Consider the following 25,625-nt stretch of genomic DNA (forward strand, 5'->3'; position numbering starts at 1 on the left):
TGAAAATGAAATCATATAGTATATATTTTTCTGCCTCTCTTGTGTTCGCTTAGCATATTTTTCATGATTCATTTTCATGATTCATTTATTTTATGGCATATATTAATTTATTACTAAAATTTCATTGTCTGGATTTTTAAAATGTATTTTCTTGCTAGTAGACATTTAGAGTGTATTCATTTGGGGGTTATTACAAATGAACAGAATGCACATGTATATATACATATTGAAGTTTTATGTGGACAGTTCTCATGTGAACAGTGGTTCTCATTCCTACTCGGTACATACTAGGGAATTAAATTCTGGGTTATACGTTAGCTGTATGTTTAACATCATAGGATACTATCAAATGGTTTTCAAAATGGTTGTACTATTTTATATTCCTACAAGAAATATTACAGTTATTCCACATCCTCAATCACACTTGATATTTTTAGTTCTCTAATTTTAGATATTCTACTGGATGTGTAGATTTCACTAGGTTTATTTTTTCATTTTCCTAATGAAAAAATATTAAAGATATTTTCATATACCTTTTGCATCTTCTTTGGTGATATAATATCAAATATTATTCTCATTTTTAAAAATTAATTCATCCTTTTATTGTCTTATAAAAAACTTTTATTAGTTATATATTTTGAATATGTTTCTTCCCAGATTGTGACTTTATTTTAACTTTCTCACCAGAACTTTTTAAAAAGAAAAATAGCCTGACCAGTCAGTGAAGCAGTGGATAGAGCATCGGACTGGGATGTGGAAGGACCCAGGTTCGAGACCCCAAGGTCACCAGTTTGAGTGCGGGCTCATCTGGTTTGAGCAAAGCTCACCAGGGTGGACCCAAGGTCGCTGGCTTGAGCAAGGGGTTACTCGGTCTGCTAAAGACCCAAGGTCGAGGCACATATGAGAAAGCAATCAATGCACAACTAAGGTGTCGCAATGAAAAACTGATGATTGATGCTTCTCATCTCTCTTCGTTCCTGTCTGTCTGTCCCTATCTATCCCTCTCTCTGTCTCTGTAAAAAAAAAAAAAAGAAAGAAAAGAAAAGAAAAATAAACTAATTTTGATGATATTCAATTTATTATTTTTTTCTTTTACAGTCTAGAATTTTTATGTTCTCTATAAAAACTGACTAACACAAAGTCAAAATTACCTTCTCTTATATACTTCTTTATACTTCTTACAGATTTTCACTCTTACATTTAGGTCTGTAATTCATTTTGATTTATCTCTGTGTGTAATGTGAAGTAAGTAAGGATCTAGTTTAATTTTTCTCCCATAAGGCTAGCCAATAGTTGAAGCAAAAATTTGTATAGAGACTATTCTTAACCCATTGAACTTGCTTGGCATCTTTGTCAAAAATCAATTGACTGTTTATAAAGGAATTGTTTATTTATATCTCTGGACTCCGTTTTGTTTTGTACATCTCAGGTTTATCCTATAACCTGATATGACAATATCTTGGAACTGTGGCTTAATGGTAATTCTTTGTCAAGAAATTTAAGTTTTCTATCTTCTTTTCAAAATTATATTAGGTACTCTACATCTTTTGCATTTCAGTATAAACATTAATTTAACTTATCAATTTCTAATCTTTCTTTACCCTGCCCCCCACACACACACACACACAAAAGTCTGCTGGGACTTTTCTTAGATTACATTAGATTTATAGATAAATTTGTGGAATGTTAACACTATTACATCAGTAAGTACTCTAACATATGACTATGGTATATCTTCCCACCTATGAAATTTTTCAAAATTTTACTTAATAATATTTTTACTTTTTAGTGTAAAAGTCTTATATATATTTTATTAAATCCATCCTTAGATATTTCATCTTTTTGATGTTATGATAAGTAGTACTGATTTTCTTCATTTCAATTAAATTATTAATTCCTAATATATATAAATACAAATATCTTTATATATTTACTTTATATCTTGCAAATTTGCTAAGCCAACTTATTATTTCTAATAGTTATTTTTAAGATTTCATAGAAATTTCTATATAGACAAACTTGTCATTTTAAAATAAATAGAGGTTTATGTCTTTATTTCCAATCCAGATTTTTTTTTTACTTTTAATTTCATTTAATAGAAATTCTAGACGTCACGGAAATGGCGCTGTGAGCAGCGCATCTGACAGATCTCCCCTACATCACAACAAATTCATCAACTAGAAACAGAAAAATTTATCCTCGGAGCATTCCGGAGTTCCACACAAACTGAAAGCGAAAGGACTGTTATCACTTGAATCTGAGAGACGAGGGTGTGGAGGAAGCTACCGCAGGGACCTTCATTCAAGCCGCGAGGGAGTGCACCTGTGGTGAGTCAGCCCACACTCAGGAGCCGCGAGCAGCCACCAGCGTGCCCGGTCCGGTTGCAGAGCAAGCACCGCCCACACTCGGGAGCCGGGAGCAGCCACGGGCGCTCGCCTGGTCCGGTTGCAGAGCGAGCACCGCCCACACTTGGGAGCAGCGAGCAGCCACCGGCGTGCACCCGGTCGGGTTGCAGAGCAAGCACCAGCACCGCTAACGTTCCCAGCGGCCCGCGCACTGCGAGTGAGAGTCACCAGCCACCGGTGCCCGGAGCACCCCATTCGCGCGCGTGCCCTGGGCATTCCACACGCCCAGAGCGCCCTACTGGCCCACACACCCAGGGTGCCCCATTATTCTGCGCTTGGTGCGATCCAGCCACCAGCGGCACGGCAAGCGGGAGAGGCACCAGGGTGGTCTTCTACTTGGGAGATTCTCTCCGTGGGCGGGGCACCTCACCCAGCCATTCAAGCTAACAATCAAGCGTTGGGGGAGGGGCGCGTGCAGGCAGCCTAAAATACCTTCGGGAGCACAGCTGCAACCCAATCACTGAAATTAGCTTAACCCATAAAATCTGCGCACCCTCGGTTCTAATTGATAAGATCTCTCTCAGTTCAGTGACCCAAGACAAGAGGCGTGATATTTTTTAGTGCCTCTCGCTAAAGGGGCGGGGGCAACTTCTGATTGATAGAGCCTCCATATTCAGGGATAAACTCTAATAAGAAGGACTTGGCAGATAATAAGATCTATACTACACTAGTCGCAAGCAGAGACTAGTGCCTCTTCTTCCCAGCCAAACAGGCTACAAAGTGTGGAAAGCCTGGGTTGAGAGGTCCAACTGAATGCTAGGTGCTGAACAGTCACCTTGACAACAATTGACTCCCACCCCCGCCTGATTACACTGGAGGCCCTGACTGCCAGAGCCTTTCCCAAAGCCTTGCACTGAGTGGGGATAGAGTGGGGATTTCCCAGCTCTTTGAGCCTCTTACTCCCCAGGCAGAAGCAGTTGCAGCCTTATAGCTGGATCACCAGGCTGCTAATTCAGGAAGGGGGGACTAGGACAGAGAATCCAGGAAAGCAAACTCTCTCATCGTTGGACCTTGCAAACACCAACAAGCCTTGACTACCAGAAAGACTAAAGGCAATTATATGACATTGCCATAGAATCCCATCAACTGCAAATCCCTACCTAAGTGTGACACAGGGGAGAGCCTGGGGTACAGAGTCACCAACCAGGAAGAGGGAGAGAAAAGAAAAAGGAAGAAGTTAACCTCTCAAAATCAAGAAAAATCCACAGACTTTACAACTTGTTCTACTAATTTTTTTTTGTTGTTTGTTTCTTCTATCTTATTGCCTTTATTTCCTCCACCTCGGTCCTTCTATTCTCTGCCCATCTTATGCTTCCCTTTTCTTGAACTACACTACCCATGAGTGTTACATTTTTTTTCTGTTCTTCATCCTCACCCTCCTTTAAGGTTATACTCCAAAACACTTAACTCTCACTCTCTCCTCTTTTGTTTTGTTTTTTGTTTTGCTTTATTTTGTTTTATTCTCTTCCTTTTTTATTTCTTCCTTCGTTTTTCTCTTTTTCTTATTTTTTCCTTTCTATTCGTTTTTTCTTTTCTCGTTTTAATTTCCTCCCATTTAATCCTCAATCACGAACAAATTAGTTAATTTGGGACTCAAGGCTTTTTTTGGCTTTATTTTTCTTTTTAGCTTTTGTTTTTGTTTTTTTCTTGTTTGTTTATTTTTGAGGCATTTTGGGTCCTCCCAACCCAAGGTCTCCATTGTATTTAGTCTTCGCTCCACTTAATACAGCAGATTTTTACTTATTATTTTTATTTTTTTCTTCTTTATTATTCTTTTTTTGGTCCTTTCTTCTGATTCCCTCTTATCCCTCTCATTATATCTCTTAGTTGACCATCACTTACAAGCAAATCATCTTATGCTTGTCTAAAATTTTCTTCCTTTTTTTTTTTTTTTTTTTTTTTTTGCATTTAGTAGGTCCCTACTCCCTTTTTTTGCCCCTTGAACTCTTCACCCCAAATCAGGCCCTCCATTATAGGCATGATATTTCCCTGAGGAGGGGAGAGGAGGAAAAGAGAAGAAAGAAAAAAGGGGGAAATAATAAATTATTACTTTTTTGTGTGTGGGGTGTTTTACCTTTTTTTTTTTTTTTTTTACTTTTAACTCTTTATTAATTCTAATTAGTGCTATCAACAAGACCACCCTCAGATGCCAATAAGAAAGAGGAAATCGAATATTATGGATACAAAAGAAAGAGAGGTAACACAAATAGATGTGGAAAAATCTATGGAGAAAAGACTTAACATATTGGAAGCCTTGGAGCTAAATGACAGAGAATATAAAATAGAAATCTTAAAAATACTCAGAGATATACAAGAAAACACAGAAAGGCAATTTAGGGAGATCAGAAAACAACTCAATGAACACAAAGAATATATTACCAAGGAAATTGAAACTATTAAAACAAATCAAACAGAAATGAAAAACTCAATTCACAAGCTGAAAAACGAGGTAACAAGCTTAGCTAACAGAACAGCCTAGATTGAGGATAGGATTAGTGAAATAGAAGACAAACAACTTGAGGCACAACAGAGAGAAGAAGAAAGAGACTCAAAAATAATAAAAAACGAGAAAGCCCTACAGGAATTGTCTGACTCCATCAGAAAGAATAACATAAGAATAATAGGTATATCAGAGGGAGAAGAGAAAGAAAATGGAATGGAGAATATACTCAAACAAATAATAGACGAGAACTTCCCAAGCCTGTGGAAAGAACTAAAGCCTCAAATTCAAGAAGAAAACAGAACACCGAGTTTTCTTAACCCCAACAAACCCATTCCAAGGCACATCATAATAAAGATGACACAAACCAATGACAAAGAAAAAATTCTCAAGGCAGCCAGGGAAAAGAAGAGTACAACATATAAAGGAAGGCCTATTAGATTATCATCAGATTTCTCAGCAGAAACTCTACAAGCTAGAAGAGAGTGGACCCCAATATTTAAAGCCCTGAAAGAGAGGAACTTTCAGCCAAGAATACTATACCCATCAAAGCTATCCTTCAAGTATGAAGGAGATATAGAAACATTCACAAATACAGAAAAGATGAGAGAATTTATCAGCAGAAAGCCCCCACTCCAGGAAATACTAAAGGGGGTTGGTTTTCCAACCAGATTCAAAGAACAAAAGAAAACAACACCACAAGTAACAGCTCCACCAAGAACACAATAAAACCAAACTTAAACTGTGACAACAAAGGAAAAAAAGGGGGGAGAGGATGGAGATTAACAATAGCAAAGGACGATGAAGTGTAGAAATACTTATAAGATAGGGTACTACAATGAATATGGTAGGTACCCTTTTCATTACTTAATGGTAACCACCCTTGAAAAAACCACCACAAAAACACTTGACTTATAAAAGGTAGCAACAGAGGAAAGAAGTATGGAACACAAACAAACAAAAACAAATGATAGAAAAACAAAAGAGTAGAATCAAACTAGATACAAAACTAACAGAAAGCAATTTATAAAATGGCAGTAGGGAACCCACAAGTGTCAATAATTACACTAAATGTAAATGGATTAAACTTACCAATAAAAAGACACAGAGTAGCAGAATGGATTAAAAAAGAAAATCCAACTATATGCTGCCTACAAGAAACACATCTAAGCAACAAGGATAAAAACAAATTCAAAGTAAAAGGCTGGAAAACAATACTCCAAGCAAACAACACCCAAAAAAAAGCAGGTGTAGCAATACTCATATCCAATAATGCTGACTACAAGACAGAAAAAGTACTCAGATACAAAAATGGTCATTTCATAATGATTAAGGGGAAGTTGAATCAAGAAGACATAACAATCCTTAATATATATGCACCAAACCAAGGAGCACCAAAATATATAAGACAGCTACTTATTGACCTTAAAACAAAAACTAACAAAAATACAATCATACTTGGAGACCTCAATACACCGCTGACGGCTCTAGATTGGTCATCCAAACAGAGAATCAATAAAGATATAGTGGCCTTAAACGAAACACTAGAACACCTGGATATGATAGACATCTACAGGACACTTCATCCCAAAGCGACAGAGTATACATTTTGCTCTAGTGTACATGGAACATTCTCAAGAATTGACTATATGTTGGGCCACAAAGACAATATCAGCAAATTTAGAAAAATCGAAGTTGTACCAAGCATATTTTCTGATCATAAAGCCTTGAAACTAGAATTCAACTGCAAAAAAGAGGGGGGAAAACCCACAAAAATGTGGAAACTAAACAACATACTTTTAAAAAATGAATGGGTCAAAGAAGAAATAAGCGCAGAGATCAAAAGATATATACAGACAAATGAAAATGAAAATACGACATATCAGAATCTCTGGGATGCAGCAAAAGCAGTAATAAGAGGAAAGCTCATATCACTTCAGGCCTATATGAACAAACAAGAGAGAGCCGAAGTAAACCACTTAACTTCACACCTTAAGGAACTAGAAAAAGAAGAACAAAGACAACCCAAAACCAGCCGAAGAAAGGAGAAAATAAAAATCAGAGCAGAAATAAATGAAATAGAGAACAGAAAAACTATAGAAAATATCAATAAAACAAGGAGCTGGTTCTTTGAAAAGATCAACAAAATTGACAAACCCTTGGCAAGACTCACCAAGGAAAAAAGGCACAGGACTCAAATAAATAAAATCCAAAATGAAAGAGGAGAGGTCACCGCAGACATCATAGATATACAAAGAATTATTGTAGAATACTATGAAAAATTATATGCCACCAAATACAACAATCTAGAAGAAATGGATAAATTCCTAGAACAATACAACCTTCCTAGACTGAGTCATGAAGAAGCAGAAAGCCAAAACAGACCAATCAGCAGGGAGGAAATAGAAAAAACTATTAAAAACCTCCCCAAAAATAAAAGTCCAGGCCCAGACGGTTATACTAGTGAATTCTATCAAACATTCAAAGAAGACTTGGTTCCTATTCTACTCAAAGTCTTCCAAAAAATTGAAGAAGAAGCAATATTTCCAAACACATTTTATGAGGCCAACATAACCCTCATACCAAAACCTGGCAAGGATGGCACAAAGAAAGAAAACTACAGACCAATATCTCTAATAAATACAGATGCTAAAATACTAAACAAAATACTGGCAAACCGAATACAACAACATATTAAAAAGATAATACATCATGATCAAGTGGAATTCATCCCAGAATCTCAAGGATGATTCAACATACGTAAAACGGTTAACGTAATATACTATATCAACAAAACAAAGAAGAAAAACCACATGATCTTATCAATAGATGCAGAAAAGGCTTTTGATAAAATACAACACAATTTTATGTTTAAGACTCTCAACAAAATGGGTATAGAAGGAAAATATCTCAACATGATAAAGGCCATATATGATAAACCATCAGCCAACATCCTATTAAACGGCATAAAACTGAGGACTTTCTACCTTAAATCAGGAACAAGACAGGGTTGTCCACTCTCTCCACTCTTATTTAACGTGGTGCTAGAAGTTCTGGCCAGAGCAATCAGAGAAGACAAAGAAATAAAAGGCATCCATATCGGAAAAGAAGAAGTAAAGGTATCACTTTTTGCTGATGATATGATCCTATACATCGAAAACCCGAAGGACTCCACAAAAAGATTATTAGAAACAATAAACCAATACAGTAAGGTCGCAGGATACAAAATTAACATACAAAACTCCATAGCCTTTCTATATGCCAACAATGAAATATTAGAAAACGAACTCAAAAAAAAATCCCCTTCACGATTGCAACAAAAAAAATAAAATACCTAGGAATAAACATAACAAAGAACGTAAAGGACCTATATAACGAAAACTACAAGGCATTATTAAGAGAAATAGAAAAAGACACAATGAGATGGAAAAATATTCCTTGTTCTTGGATAGGAAGAATAAATATAATTAAAATGGCCATATTACCCAAAGCAATATATAAATTTAATGCAATTCCCATCAAAATCCCTATGAGATTTTTTAAAGAAATGGAACAAAAAATCATCAGATTTATATGGAACTATAAAAAACCCCGAATAGCCAAAACAATCCTAAGGAAAAAGAATGAAGCTGGGGGCATTACAATACCTGACTTTAAACTATATTATAGGGCCACGATAATCAAAACAGCATGGTATTGGCAGAAAAATAGACACTCAGACCAATGGAACAGAATAGAAAGCCCAGAAATAAAACCACATATATATGGTCAAATAATCTTTGATAAAGGGGCCAACAACACACAATGGAGAAAAGAAAGCCTCTTCAACAAATGGTGTTGGGAAAACTGGAAAGCCACATGCAAAAGAATGAAACTCGACTACAGCCTGTCCCCGTGTACTAAAATTAATTCAAAATGGATCAAAGACCTAAATATAAGACCTGAAACAATAAAGTACATAGAAGAAGACATAGGTACTAAAATCATGGACCTGGGTTTTTAAAGAACATTTTATGAACTTGACTCCAATGGCAAGAGAAGTGAAGGCAAAGATAAATGAATGGGACTACATCAGAATTAAAAGTTTTTGCTCAGCAAGAGAAACTGATATCAAAATAAACAGACAGCCAACTAAATGGGAAATGATATTTTCAAACAACAGCTCAGATAGGGGCCTAATATCCAAAATTTACAAAGAACTCATAAAACTCAACAACAAACAAACAAACAATCCCATAAAAAAATGGGAAGAGGACATGAACAGACACTTCTCCCAGGAAGAGATACAAATGGCCAACAGATATATGAAAAGATGCTCAGCTTCATTAGTTATTAGAGAAATGCAAATCAAAACTACAATGAGATACCACCTCACCCCTGTTAGATTAGCTATTATCAACAAGACGGGTAATAGCAAATGTTGGAGAGGCTGTGGAGAAAAAGGAACCCTCATTCACTGTTGGTGGGAATGTAAAGTAGTACAACCATTATGGAGGAAAGTATGGTGGTTCCTCAAAAAACTGCAAATAGAACTACCTTATGACCCAGCAATCCCTCTACTGGGTATATACCCCAAAACCTCAGAAACATTGATACGTGAAGACACATGTAGCCCCATGTTCATTGCAGCACTGTTCACAGTGGCCAAGACATGGAAACAACCAAAAAGCCCTTCAATAGAAGATTGGATAAAGAAGATGTGGCACATATACACTATGGAATACTATTCAGCCATAAGAAATGATGACATCAGATCATTTACAGCAAAATGGTGGGATCTTGATAACATTATAAGTAGTGAAATCAGTAAAACAGAAAAAAACAAGAACTACATGATTCCATACATTGGTGGAACATAAAAATGAGACTAAGAGACATGGACAAGAGTGTGTTGGTTACCAGGGGTGGGGGGAGGGAGGACATGGGAGGGAGGGAGGGAGAGAGTTAGGGGGAGGGGGAGGGGCACAGAGAACTAGATAGAGGGTGGCGGAGGACAATCTGACTTTGGGCGAGGGGTACGCAACGTAATTGAATGACAAAATAACCTAGACATGTTTTCTTTGAATATATGTACCCTGATTTATTAATGTCATCCCATTACCATTAATAAAAATTTATTTAAAAAAAAAAAAGAAATTCTAGTACAGAATTGGTTAATGACAAATCAAGATATCCTTGTCTTCTTCTGGAACATAGAAACAAAGAATCAGGTTTTCACTATTAATACTGATATTATTAGTTCAAGTTTTCACAGACATTTTATCACTTTTAAGTATTGTTCTTCTATTCACAGCTTGATGACCATTACTATCTTAAATAAGTGATTAATTGAGTTTATTACTTTTTCTGCATCTATTATGATTATGTCATTTTCTTGCTACTTGCAAAATTTTTCTCTTGTCCTGACATTTGACAATTTGATTATAATGTATTTTGGTATAGCTTTTTTGCGGGGTTCATGTTAGCTGGGATCCATTAGTCTTCTTGAATCTTGAGTTAATTTTCTTTCCTAGATTTGAAAAGTTTTTGGCCATTATTTTTCAAATAATATTTCTGACTTCTTTCTCTCTTCTCTTTCTGGGAATTCCATAATGTATATATTGATCTGATTTATGTTATACTATAAGTCTCTTAGGCTTTCTTTACTCTTCATTTTCATTTCTCTTTGCTCCTCTGACTGGATCATGTCAAATGACCTATATTCTGATTCATTGATTCTTTCTTCTGTTTAATCAACTCTATTGGTAAACCTCTTTAATACATTTTTCAATTCAAATATTGTATTCTTCAGCTCCAAAAATTTTTTTTTAAGTATTTGTATTTTATTTTTTATATTCTTATTTTGTTCTAGATCATTTTCCTGACCTTATTGTACATATTTATTATGGCTATTTTAAATCTTTATTAGGTAATTTATATATCTTCAGGTCAATTTTAGGATTTTTTTTCTTTGGTTGAGTTATGATTTGTTGTTTCTTTGTGTGCCTTGTTGCTTTGTGTTGGAATCCATACATTGGGAAAATAGTCACCTTTCTCAGTCTTTTTGGACTGGCTTTGTACTGGATGACTTTCATTAATCTGCCTGGCTAGACAGGCATTCTGGCAATCCCTCAAACAGTTTTTGTGGATGTAACTTCTCTAGAATTGTGTATATAGGTTTCTAATTAGAGAGGTTTTGTTGGTTTCTTCTTTGCAGAAGTCAAAGATAGACTCTGTAGTGGAATAACCCATTGCATGGCCTTGGATGGGAACACAACCAACAAGAAAAGAATGTTTTGCCAAGAAAGTTGTTTTGTGACTTGAAGGTGAGTCACTGAAACAAGTCTATGTGACTGAAGGCAGTTGCTGGGCTTTTCTCAGTAAAACATTCTCATAAGATTTCTGTACTTTCCTTATCCCTTAAGATAAGGCGAGGAATGTGGTGGGATCCATAGAAGCAATAGCAATTAATGCCTTCTGATATTATGTTGCTACTAAGCTATCTTGCAGGTGCACTCTATGTATCTTTAAGCAAAAGTTACTCTTGATGTTATGCCAATTTCTCAATAAACAAGCTTTTTGAAGTCTTGTGAATAAAATTAGGACACTGCATGAACTCAGGGCCATTTGCCTGAGCGAACGCTGGTCCTTTGCTAGTCCTTGATGATTCTGTCCACTGATCTCTCTCTCTGCGCCCCTGACTCACAACAACAAGACTCTCTCTACTGTCATCTGCACTCTACTTCAGGTTTCTGGAACTACTATAAGCCACCTAGCTCTCCTCCTATCCTAAACTTTATTGAGGATAATTGAAGAGTTTAAGGTGCACAGCATGATAGCTTGGTTTACAAATATTGTGAATTTATTATACCATAATATCTATCAACTCATATAGAAACAGTAAAAGGATTATCCTTGTTTTGTTTTTTTTAAATAATTTTATTTTTTTAATGGGGCGACATCAATAAATCAGGATACATATATTCAAAGATAACAAGTCCAGGTTATCTTGTCGTTCAATTATGTTGCATAATCATCACCCAAAGTCAGATTGTCCTCTGTCACCTTCTATCTAGTTTTCTTTGTGCCCCTCCCCCTCCCCCTTTCCCTCTCCCTTTCCCCCCTCCCCCCGTAACCACCACACTCTTATCAATGTCTCTTAGTTTTCCTTTTATGTCCTACCTACGTATGGAATAATGCAGTTCCTGTTTTTTTCTGATTTACTTATTTCACTTCATATAATGTTATCAAGATCCCACCATTTTGCTGTAAATGATCCGATGTCATCATTTCTTATGGCTGAGTAGTATTCCATAGTGTATATGTGCCACATCTTCTTTATCCTTGTGATAAAAACACTTATATCTACTGTCTTAACAACTTTCCTAAACCTCATACAGCAGTGTTAACTCTAGTTATCATATTGTACATCATATCACTAGTATTAATTTATTTTGTAACTAGAAGTTTTTACCTTTTGACTTCTTCCTCCAAATCCTCCACCCCCACCTAAGTAAATAATTTTTTTTTCTATGAGTTTAGGGGTTTATATTTTTTTTAGATTCCACAGATATGTAAGATCACACAATCTTTGTCTTTCGTCTGACTTATTAAACAGCATAATATCTTCAAGGTTTATCAGTGTTGTCACAAAATTTATTTTATGGCTAAATAATATTCCATTGTGTATACCACAACTTCTTTATCCATCCACGGGCACTTAGATTGTTTCCATGTCTAGCCACCCAGCTCATTTTCGTTCTTAATAACCCTCACACATATAAAGTACGCTTGTCCCGTCAGCACTCCAAACCGGGCCAAACAGAAACCAACCCTTCGGTCAGCACCCTGAAAAGGTGAAACATTGGATATAACTTTTTACTCTATTTCTGCCCAGGGTGCATCCAGCTTGGGCTAGCGGAGAGGGGCAAATGTGAGTGAGTGCCTACCAGTCTAAAACATGGTCTTTTTTTCTCAGTGGCCCCAAAACCTGGTGCCCTTTATTGTCAGTGCTTAGATTCAGGGAACATGCAAACTGGTTCCTTGAGTAGTTCCTAAACAGTTTAAATGTCAGCTATATGTTTGAGTCTTCTCTTCCTCCACAGGAAAAGCTGAAAGTTTAGAGTTTCCTCCTAATGGATTGTTTGTGAAATACCAGGCGAAGGGATTCTGGCAAGTGAGCGCCACCAATCATCTCACAGCTTTAATGCAACTGGTTTCATGTTTATCTGGGGGTAGAGGATCTTCTTAACTGGTCTCCCAATTCCTTATAAAAACAACTGGTCCATGTGTTGTTGTTGCATTTGTGTCTCCATGGAGATGTAGATCTGAGTCTCACTATTCCGCCACCTTATTGAGAATTTTTGAGAAATCTTCTTATTACTGATTTTTAGTATAATTCCTTGTGGTCAGAGATCACTTAATATAATCTTAATCCATTTAAATTTATTGAATTTTTTTAATGGTTCATAATTTTGTCTACTTTGGTGAATGTTCTGTGTGCACATGAACGTTATGCATGTTCTGATCTTTTGAGGTGGAATAATCTATAAATGGACATTGGATTTAATTGATTAATGATGTTATATTCTTTAATATCTTTACTGATTTTTGTCTGTTTCATCAAACAGGGGAGGGTTAAGATATCCAATTTTCAATGTAAATTTTATTGGTTTCACTTTTCAATTCTATGAGTGTGTGCTTTATGTATTTTCAATATCTGTTATCAAGTGTTTTCACATTTAGGGGCATTGTGCCATCTTGATAAACTGGCCTTTACAGCATTAAGACAATTTTTTTTTTCTATTTATGATAACATCCCTTGCACTGAAATTTACTTTGTGTGATATTAATATTGCAACTCCAGCATTCATTGATAATGTTTACACTGAATATCTTTTTCCATCCAGTTATTTTCAACCTATGTGTGTTTTGCACTAAAAGTGAGTTTCTTTTAGATGTCAAAGAATTAGGTCTTGGCGCTGGCCGGTTGGCTCAGCGGTGGAGCGTCGGCCTGGCGTGCGGGGGACCAGGGTTCGATTCCTGGCCAGGGCACATGGGAGAGGCGCCCATTTGCTTCTCCACCCCCCCTCCTTCCTCTCTGTCTCTCTCTTCCCCTCCCGCAGCTGAGGCTCCATTGGAGCAAAGATGGCCCGGGCGCTGGGGATGGCTCCTTGGCCTCTGCCCCAGGCACTGGAGTGGCTCTGGTGGCAGTGGAGCGATGCCCCGGAGGGGCAGAGCATCGCTCCCTGGTGGGCAGAGCGTCGCCCCTGGTGGGCGTGCCGGGTGGATCCCAGTCAGGCGCATGCGGGAGTCTGTCTGATTGTCTCTCCCCGTTTCCAGCTTCAGAAAAATACAAAAAAAATAAATAATTAGGTCTTGGTAATTATCCAATTTGACAATGTGGACCTTTAAGTGAAGTATTTAGACATTAACAGTTCATGTAATTATTGACATGATTGGGTTTGAATTCACCATCTTGCTATTTGACTGCTGTTTACTTACATTTTTTCTCCTCTTTTTCTCTTTTCTTGCCTTCATTTGGGTTTTGTTTTTATGGTTTTCTTTCATCATTAACTTTATTGCTATATATGTCTTATTGATTTTGTAATGACTAGTTGTCATTACAATACAGATATTTACCTTATAACATTGTGTGTTCAAATAATCTTATAGCACTCACTTGTAGTGTAAAAATCTTATAACAGTATGATTTTTTTCTCCCATTTCCACTACTGTTAGCATGCATTTTACTTCTCTATATTATAAACCCACAATGTGTTTTTATTCTTTTGCTTTAAATTACCAATAGCCTTTAATAATGGTAAAACATTAAAAAAATATTTTCCATATTCTTTATTCTTCTAGTGTTAAATTTCCATATAGTATAATTTTCTTTTTGACTTGATAATTTTCTTTAATAATTTTAGTACAATTCTACTGTTTATAAATTCTTTTATTTTTTCCTTCTATGAAAAAGTATGTATTTCATTATTTTCAAAAGATATAGTCATGAATATTGAATTCTGTGCCTGATAAGATATGTGTGTTTGCTTAAAAAATTAGATATAGACATAAATATATAGATATATATCAATTTATATATCTATATATACAGTCTATAATATTTTTTTTCTTTCTTATTCATTGTATTTTTAGTAAAATAAAAATTTCCTGGAGTTTTCTGAGAAAGAGTGTATTTGTGACTTTGAATGTCTAAAAATGTCTTTATTACTTACATTTAACTTATAATTTGTCTTGTTCAAAATTTTAGAGTGAGGCATAAAAAGCCAACTGGAACCTATGTGACCATTAACAAGATTTGTTATTTTCCATTCCACACTTTAAACATAGTATTTTTATATGTTCATCCAAGTATATGTTATGGCAAGTTTTATTCATTAATTCTTATTTTATTTTACACATAATGTGTTTCTCTCCTCTGCTTTAAAACCTTTTATTTTTATTACTGATTTTCAGCAGTTTCATTATGAGTAGCTTTGGTGTATTTACTTTTATTCTCCTGGAGGCTCATTGTGATTGTTAAATATGTGGGTTTTTATTTTCATTAATTGAAAAATTTTGAACGATATGTCTTCTTATGTTTCTCAGCACTAGACCCTCCATCACCTTAGACTCTAATTATAACCATGTCGTACTGCTTTATATTTTTCCACAAGTTACTGGTGCTATGTTAATTTTTTTAATATTCTTTCTGACATCCATCTTAGATAGTTGTATTTCTTATTTTATAGTTTAATAATTTCTTACAAGATTAAATCTGCTATAAAATCTATCCTAAATATATTTCCTTTCCATTTAGTATATTTTTCATACTTTTTTTTTTTTTTTTTTTTTTTTTTTTTACCAGGACAGAGAGAGTCAGAGAGAGGGATAGATAGGGACAGACAGACAGGAATGGAGAGAGATGAGAAGCATCAATCATCAGTTTTTTATTGCGACACCTTAGTTGTTCATTGATTGCTTTCTCATATGTGCCTTGACTGCGGGCCTTCAGCAGACCGAGTAACCCCTTGCTGGAGCCAGCGACCTTGGGTCTAAGCTGGTGAGCTTTTTGCTCAAGCCAGATGAGCCTGCGCTTAAGCCAGATGAGTCTGCGCTCAAACTGGCAACCTTGGGGTCTTGAGCCTGAGTCCTTCCGCATCCCAGTCCGATGCTCTATCCACTGCGCCACTGCCTGGTCAGGCATATTTTTCATATCTTAATATTCCATTTGTGTCCTTTTTTAATGTATCTCAGTTCTCTTTTATACTCCATATCTAAGTAATCAGAACCTCTTGTGGATTCTACTTTTCAAATATATTATGCACCTTGCTATTTCTCACCACCCTAATCCCAATCACCTCATTACTTACATAGAATTTTGTCATATAGTTGTTTATTTTTTTTGCAATTTCTAAAATTTACTTTTTTAAGTATAGTTGACATACAATACTATATTAGTTTTAGGTGAACAATATGCTAATTCAACTTTGAAATACATTATGAGGTGATCACCATGATAAATATAGCACACATCTGGTATAATACATAATCATTATACTATTATTAACAACTATATTTTATATGCTGTATTTTACATCCTTATGATTATTTCTATAACTGGTAATTTGTTCTTAATTCTCTTCACCTTTTTTGCTCATCCCTTCACTTCTTCCCATCTGGCAACCATCAGTTTATGGTCTGTATCTATGTGTTTATATCTGGTTTTGGTTCATTGTTTATTTTGTTTTTTAAATTCTACATATTCATGAAATTATATAGTATTTGTCTTTCTCTGTCTGCCTTATTTCACTTAGCACAATACCGTCTAGGTCCATCCATGTTGTTGGAAAGGCAAGATCTTATCTTTTCTATGGCTGAATAATATTCCCTTATATAGATCTCAACTGTTTTTGCTTAATTCACCAAGTAGTTTTTGTTTTTGTTGTTGTTGTAGTTGAGACTTTTATCTATTACTGCTATTTAAATGATAGATTAGATATGGACAGCTCTGCTTCATACTTCTTAACTGCTTTGATAATTAAAATCAATTTAATTGCTTTTAGAAACATAGCCATTTTACTTAACTCTTTTAAATTTCATTAAAAAGAATCATTAATTTTCTTTTAATATTATGTCAAAATATCAATTCAATAGCTATAAAGTTTAAACTATTTTCTTGCTTTCTGTTCACAAACTGGATTTTTAAAATGTCCCTTCAAAAGAGAATTTTCTTTGAGATTAGAAACAGAATGCCAGAATGAATTTTCTTTCTCTGTTTCTCCCCATTTCATCTCTATCTACATTTTTTTCCCTAAAATATCATGACTTAATTCTTCAAACATAATATGTTGCCTGGATGACAACTTTAAATCACTCATCATTTTTCTTTGAAGCTAACAAAGATATAACAATTGTTGTACATTGAATAATAAAGCTTGCCCTCCACACTCTTCAGTATCTGACTTGTATACTACTGCTTACATTGATAAAATGAAATAGAATTTTTTTCCTGAAAGGAAGTATGTAATTGTTATCTTTTGCCTATTGAAAACTCAAAATATATTAAAATAATTAAATAATTTTAAACACTTAAAAAATAAATTGTTTATATTTTCTTAGGTGGATAGGTGTCCCAAATTATGAAGTTAGTGAAATTTGTCCCAGGGGACTCTCATCTTGCATCATCATGCTGATCCTACCTGCTCACACCATAGGTCAGTTCCTCTAATGACTCAGTCATCTTGGCAAACAGATTCTACACATTTTTTTTTCCTTAAACTGATCTTATTTCCAATGAACACAGATATTTCTTAGTGAATTTTTACATACATATCAGATGTTAGTTCTACCAACAGTATTTATATTTAAATAAGGACTCTTCAGTGTGGGTCCTCCATTAGACACAGATTCTAACCTGGTCTTAATCATATTGTATCTGCCATTTTTTTCTGTATGAGCTGGGCAAGTCAATTCACTACGAACCCCCAATTTATAAATTAAAAACTACTTCATGAGATTTTTTGTGAGAAGGAAAAAGAGTGATGAGTAAACTGAGTAAACAGTCTCTGGAAAAATGTAGGCACTCATTATCTGAGAGTTCCTTTGTCCTTTACAAGTATAAGGAAAACTTCACCATCTTTCAAATTTAGTCACTTTTCATTGACATTTTTTTATCTTCATGAACCATCTTGTCCATAGTCAATTATAGGAGGAATTTAATTTACATGTGCTGTGTGTTGCTTTTTTTTTTTTTTTTTTTTTTTTGTTTCAACATCAACTTTACTTAACTGCTAAGTTTAGTTCATACTGGAAATACTAGATGAAAGAGCTCATACTAAATGGAAAGGAGGAGACATTTAATTTTTCTTTAAAGGCTTAGAGAAACCAAAAATACTTTTGATTGTCATTTTAGAGAACCAGAAAGACAAAGGCTATAATTGGATTAAGAACTCTGAGATCATAGTTTCATGAGACCAATTTCCTGATACCTAGAACGTTTAATTACCTCTGTCTTCAGGATACATGCTTTCCTTTGACCAGCTACCTGGGCTCATAATGAAGGTCTTTGCCCTTGTTCTAAGTATATTTTTCATAGTTTTCCTTCTTACTGAATTCTTCAAGGGTTGTATATGTGCACACCCTATAGTACTATACTCATTGCTGACAAATATGCTAGAAAATTTTATATAGCAGGTAAAAAAGAAGTCACATTTCAGTAAATAGTCATTTTACCCATAAACTGTGTCATGTTTTAATCTTAACCTCAAATCAAACAATAGCTCCCTAGGGAAAGGAAACTAATTCTGAATATATAAATATATTTCTCAAAGCCTATGTCACCCGACCAAACCATGAAAATAATAATAAAATGGCTTTTAAACTTTTTTATTAAGCACACTATGCAAATTCTTATCTATTGAACAAGAAAGTAGGCCACTTTCTGGGTTAAGATGAAAAGAAAACAAAAATAAAAGATAGAAAGAGAGATAAAATTTGAATAAGAAAATCTAAAAGCCCTGGTATGGTAATTGCAACTTCAAACTAGAAGTTATTTCCATAATAAGATTCATGTAAGTACAAATATAAACATAGCTGGTTGTGCAAATCACAAAATGAAGAGAGCACTGAGAGGATTTTAAAGCATGTGACACACAGATATATGTATACATTTCAATACAGGAATTGGCTTTTTCTTAAGGAAATAAAAACTGAACCAGACAACTCATACCTCTTCTTATAAATTAGGTTTAGAAAACTGTGTTCCTCACCACTATTATGCTCATGCAACGTGAAGCATGAGAGATTATTTTCTTCTACCAGGTATCATAATATACTGCTAGGCATTTAATGTCAGAGAACTTACTGGGCATATTCTTTTGGATTTAATTTTTTGAAAAAGAGAAGGGTATGTTCTATGGTATTCCAGAAGACAGTAATAAGCTCAAGAAAAAAATATCTTACAGTAATTAATGCCACTCAGCAATGTTATAAAACTCATTTAACAGAATTTAGTAACCAGGTACCAAGTAAGTAGCTGATGTGACTTTTATGTGGTTAGAAATTATAATAAATAATTTCTGAGCCTTTTCCTGTGCCACGCTTACACGACTCTGAGTGTAGCACTGACTTCTTAGGCTTACATTTGAGCAAAATAAAGATTAAAAACAAATGTAGAGAAGGATAACTAATTAGGATTTGTGTCTTCTGTAGTTCTTACATTATTCGAAGGCAGATTCCACTCAGTCATGTTTTTAGTCCATTTTGAACACCATATTCCGAATGGGGTGGTGCTTTATAGTAGTGATCCAATAGAAGAACACTTCAGAGGAAGAGGGAATGTGAAAGGTGGAAAAAGAGAAGCAATAAAGTAAGGTACAGACATTTATTTTCTTTGGAATCCATAGTTACATGATCAGTACCTAAATGTTAAATGGTGTTAGAAATAAATTTGAGGCATGAATTTGGCCATTATAATATGAGAAACAGATTTGCACAGGGGAGAAAGTTTCAAAGTATAATGTGTATGAAATAGAAACAAAATAGTCTCTGGTTTTGGCAAAATTTGGATTATGAGACCTTGCAAACTCTGTACCTGCTTGGAACAAAGTAGTTTGCACTAGGTTTACTATGAAGGAAGGAATGTTCTGATATAGGGACATTGAACCACTACATATGTTATAATGCTGTAGTAACACAAAATGGTGGGTTTACATAGGTGACCTGGGTATAGGAGTAAAGGAGTCATGTGGGATTACCCAGAGATTGCTAAACAAATCCTAATGTGAGGTACTGTTTAGAAAACCAAGGTGAAACTAGAAGTAACCAAGAAAGAAAGAGAAGTATGCATGTGTAACCTATAAAACTCCAAGCTGGCACAATGGAGAATATTGGGGTAATACAATCCTCTTTTTTGTCTCAATGACTTGAAAGCTGTCAATGTGAGTAAATAAACATTGGCAAATGAACAATGATTTGCCTCCTCTACTTTGCTAGTTCTCATCCTCAATACAAGAACCATTTTTAGACATGTAAAGAGGAAATAAGATAGTGCTTGTAAGTTCAACTGAGATTGCAGCATTCAGTACAGCCTGCTGCCATGACTGAACTATTTATTCTGCTGACAAAAAGTCATACCACCCACTTGACTGATATAGAAAAGCTGTGAATCACTCACTGAAAACCTCTTGTGTCTGTGACATGCTCAGCATCATACAAAATTTCCTTAACTAATCCCAATTGGTCTCTGCCTCCAGCTCTCCCCTATGTGGCATGTAGATTTCGACAATAGCCTATCAAAATCCTGTCTTGTGTTCTTCTCTATTAGCTACAGGGAGCATAGCCAGCTGGCTCTCATTACTGCACAAAGCAATTCCAAAACTAATACGGACTATGTGAGGTCAATTTACTGGCAAAAAAGAAAAAAAGTTATTTACTGTAGAAATAATTTGGTTTGTTTTGTTCAGGGTTGAAAGATATTCATGTGTTATAACTTGAGTGATGATGCTTCTTTAGCAATTTTTAAAGGGATATTCTAAAATTACCTAGTATAACAAAAGAAAATATGAACAATAATAACATTTGAAGATGATATTAAATATCCAGAGGGCTTAGTTGCTATGGGACTCTCATCAGAAACAATTCTTAAGACATAAGCATTTTCTCTTATTCCTTTCAACAAACTTGTTTTCTTGAATCTACCACTAAAATATGGAGCACCTGAGAAAGAAATTTATGTGAAGTAATCTGGGATTATCAATATCCAAATGATAATCTTTCAAAGAAACCAGGTAGACGTTCCAACAGAAAATAGTTAACTTAAAATGGTAAATTAAGCTTCATTATACTAGTTATAAAATCTTGGCAAGTCATGTAATCTCTGATCCTAAACCTTATAATTTTTTAAATTGAGAAAATTGTGCTCAATGGCCTCAAAATTCCCCAGCCTTAACTTTTTTGCCACTTTGGAGACTCACAAACCAATTATAAAAGTATAGAAGAGGGGTGACATGAGACTTTGGATTTAAGTTGCATTAACCTAATTGCAAGTAAAATTGTAACATTGCTTCCCCAAAGCTAAATCTAACTTATGGTGGATCAATATGTATATGGTGTCCTGAATAAAAAGAGAATTTTCTCTATTTTTACTTGTTTGTCCTTATCTTATGTTGAGTAAATATTTTAAAAAGTATATCAAAGAATTAGAATACATCTCTGAAAGGTGACTAAACTAAGATGGTGAGGGGACTTAATGATTTATTTTTAAAGACTAATTGGAGACTGAAAAATTTTGCCTAGGGTAAAGAATTCCTTTTCTTTTTAATTTTTATTTATTCATTTTAGAGAGGAGGGAGAGAGAGGGAGAGAGACAGAGAGAGAGAGAGAAGAGAGAGAGAGAGACGGGGGAGGAGCTGGAAGCATCAACTCCCATATGTGCCTTGACCAGGCAAGCCCAGGATTTTGAACCGGTGACCTCAGCATTTCCAGGTCGATGCTTTATCCACTGCGCCACCACAGGTCAGGCAAGAATTCTTAATTATAGGTGATTTCAAATCTTTGAGAGGTTGACGTGTGAAAGATACATTAAATATATTTTATGTGACAGGAAGAGCAAAAATAAATAACAATAATTGGAAAGTAGAGGGAAGCAGATTGTGGCTTAAACCATTATCAATAAATAGAGGCCCCAGTGAAATAAGTATGGGTTTCTTTTTAGATAATCCTGATAGCACTGTATCTCACAGAATGTCTTTATAAACAATACTTAATGTTATGACAGAATACATACATAACTAAAGCCATGAAAGCAAAGACTATTGGGCTATCTTAAAGTACTTAGATTTTATTTATCTATTGCCCTTTTAATATAATTTTCAGGGAAAGTTTGAGTAAAGAAGACTCCTGAATAATTGTGGACAGCCAATTTTTATGGGGCATGGAAGATTTTTATCTTTTAAGTTGAAAAGTGTCTTTTTTATTTGCAGGGTTTGTTCGTTATCAAGTTTAAATGTTTATGACATTCATACTCTTACTTACCATTTTCATCTATAATGTCTGTGTTGTATCTAAGTTGCTATGTTCTACTTGAGGGCTGGAAGCTTCTCTATGTCTTTGTATAGATCACACAGTGTTTAGTAAATTAAGTTCACAACAAGTATTTGGTAATTGATTAAGTATAGAACTAAGGTTTGTTTGATAAAACTATAATAAGAGAGACTCTTGCTGGGTAACTCAGAGCACATTGTTCCTATATGTCAAGGTTACAGGTTCGATCTCCAGTCATATTTCTAGTTTATGTGCATGTGAGTTTAGGGACATAACAAAACAGTGCCCTTCTTACACACTTGACTTAACCAACTGAGAAATAAGACATAAGAAAAACACTGTGAAGTCCAAAATATTATTTATAGGCAATGAAGCTCATAATGTTTTCATGGTCGAAATACTGTTCTAAGTGATTTACATACATTAAGTCATTCCATTCTCACAAAAACCCTATGAAAGGTAATATTATTATCCTATTTTGCATATAAACAAAACTGAAGCAGTGAGATATTCAATAATTTGACCAAGGTCAACTGCTATAAATTGCAGAGCTCAGATCTGAGCCATGTTGGTCTGGCCCCAGGCTCCTTGCTCTTGACCACCATACTTTACTCCTTTTCTAAGTGACATGGAGATTGTGCCTTCATCTGTGGGCAAGTCCTAAGACTGAGTCTCAGTCATGACAGGGATCCATCTATCGACAATAGCCCTGGGCCAGAGCAGAAGTCACACACAGGAAGAGACTCAGCCTGGCTGAAGTTCAGAAAGTGGGAGAAAGCCAAATGCATGGTATCTGTGGACAGAGAAAGGAAGAGGAAGGTGGGCCCATGAGTTCATTTTACTTTTCCAACATTATCAATCCAATCAATATTTTCTTCCTCCTTGGGGAAGACAGTGAAAGATGGAGAGCAGAAAGTGTGTTATATTACTGGTACTACCTGCACATGGGAGTAGTCAGTAGTAATGAAGAACGGAGAGTTCCCTGCTCTCCCACTTGCCTACGATCTTCTCCTGACTTTTTTGCTCTCTTAAATTGAGCTAAGCCTATGGTCAGGCAGGGCTGTGGGGAGCAATGAGCTGTGCCTGAGGACACATTTGTTTCCACCTTGTTATGGAAATGAATCACTGTGTCTAGGGCTGTTCTCCTGAAACCAATGGTAGGAATTTGAGATTTTACCTTCAGAAGTCTCTAAAATAGGTATCAACTCCAAATCAATGACTTCCGGGTCTCCTGCGTCAGTGACCATTCAAACAAATCTTTTCTGTCAGCATTTTTCTTTTGCTGAAAAAAATGACCTAACATCCAGGATAATTTGCCTTGTCTTTATAAAAATAGTCACACACCTGTGATAAAACCAACAGAAATATCAATCACCCACCACGAAGAAAATTTTATAGAGGCAAACACTGATGCTAATGTAATGTGGCCATGTTGCAATAGTCAAAGGCCAAATGTCTAGCTATAAGAAAATATGTGACTCCCTATAATGTCTACAAATTGACAAGCGATACAACACATTATATCTTTCATTCTTTAATTCAAAAATATATAGTCACCATACTGTGCATTCATCCCTGAAACTTATAACTACATCAAACTTTTTTAGCTTTTGGCCACCTTAACTCATTTCCCCCACCCTGCACCTGCTGTCTCTCACATAAAACTGACATCATACAGTATTTGTCTTTCTCTAACTTACTTTACTTATCATAATACCTTTAAGGCCCATCCATGTTGTCACAAATGGCAGAATTTCCTTCTTTCTTGTGGCTAAATGTTTTGTTGTGTGTGTGTGTCTCTGTGTGTGTGTCTCTGTGTGTGCGTGCATATATACATATCTCACATTTATTTTATTCATACTTTACTGTCCTGGCTATTGTAAATAATGTTGCAGTGAACATAGGGTGCAAATATCTTTTCAAGATAGTGGTTTCTCCCGAGGTCACTGACTTGAGTGAAAGCTCATTGGCCTGAGCACGAGGTCACTGGCTTGAGCATGGGATCATAGACATAACCCCAAGGTCACTGGCTTGAGCAAAGGGTCACTCACTCTGCTGTAGCCCCCCCCCCCAGTCAAAGAACTAAAGCGTCTCATCTTTCTCCCTTTCTGTTGGTTTGTCCTTATCTATCCCTTTCTCTGACTCTCTGTCAAAAAAAAAATAGATGTTTTATTTTCTTTGGAAATATATCCAGGAATAAAACTGTTGGATATATAGTAGTTATGTTCTTAATTTTTGAGGAAGCTCCATACTGCCTTCCGTAGTGGTTGCACCACTTTAAATTCCTACCAATAGTGCACAGAAGTTCCCTTTATTCACATCTTTGTCAACACATTTTGGTTGTTTATATATATATATATATATATATATATATATAATATATATAATAGCCATTCTAAAAGGTGTGGGGTGATATCTCATTGTGGTTTTAATTTGTATTGATTAGTGATGTTGAGCATTTTTCATGTACCTCTTGAGCCATTTGTATGTTTTCTCTGGAAAAATGTTTATTCAGCTCTGTCCAGTTTTTCATTGATTTTTTTTTTTTTTTACTATTGGGTTGTATGAGTTATTTATATATGTTTGATATTAGCTCTTTATTAGATATGTTTTCAAATATTTACTCCCATTCTGCAATTTGCCTTTTTATTTTCTCAATAGTTTCCTTTTTCCTGTGCAAAACTTTTTAGTTTAATGCATTCCCCACTTATTAGTTTTTGTCTTGTTGCTTGTACTATGGTGTCAAATAAAAAAAAAATCATTGCCAAGCTCAATGTCAAGAAGTTTAATCTCTATATTTTCTCTTATAAGCTTTTATCTCTTCAGCTCTTATCTTCAAGTTTTTAATCCACTTTGAATTGATTTTTATGAATGGTATAAAATAGGGGTCCTGTTCTTTCTTTCCCACCCCCCCACAAGTGGCTCTTCAGTTTTCCGGAGAACATTTACTAAATAGCCTAACCTTTCCCTATTGTATTGTATATTCGTAGCTCCTTTGTTGTAAATTAGTTGACCATCAAGGTTTGGGCTTCATTCTTAAATTCTGATTTCCTCCAACAACCTCAGAATCCACAAAGACTTCACATCTTTTTCTCTCAAAATTTTTTTCTTTTTTAGTTATTAATATTCTGTGTCCATGCAACAGAGGATGAACCTTTAATTAAGTTTGCCTTCACAATTCAGGGTTTGTTTTTTTTTCCTAATGAATTCAAGAATTTTGTAAACTTACAGCATGAGGAGTAGAGCAGAGTACA

Source organism: Saccopteryx bilineata, chromosome 6 (genome assembly GCF_036850765.1).
Source record: "Saccopteryx bilineata isolate mSacBil1 chromosome 6, mSacBil1_pri_phased_curated, whole genome shotgun sequence".
Lineage (NCBI taxonomy): Eukaryota > Metazoa > Chordata > Mammalia > Chiroptera > Emballonuridae > Saccopteryx > Saccopteryx bilineata.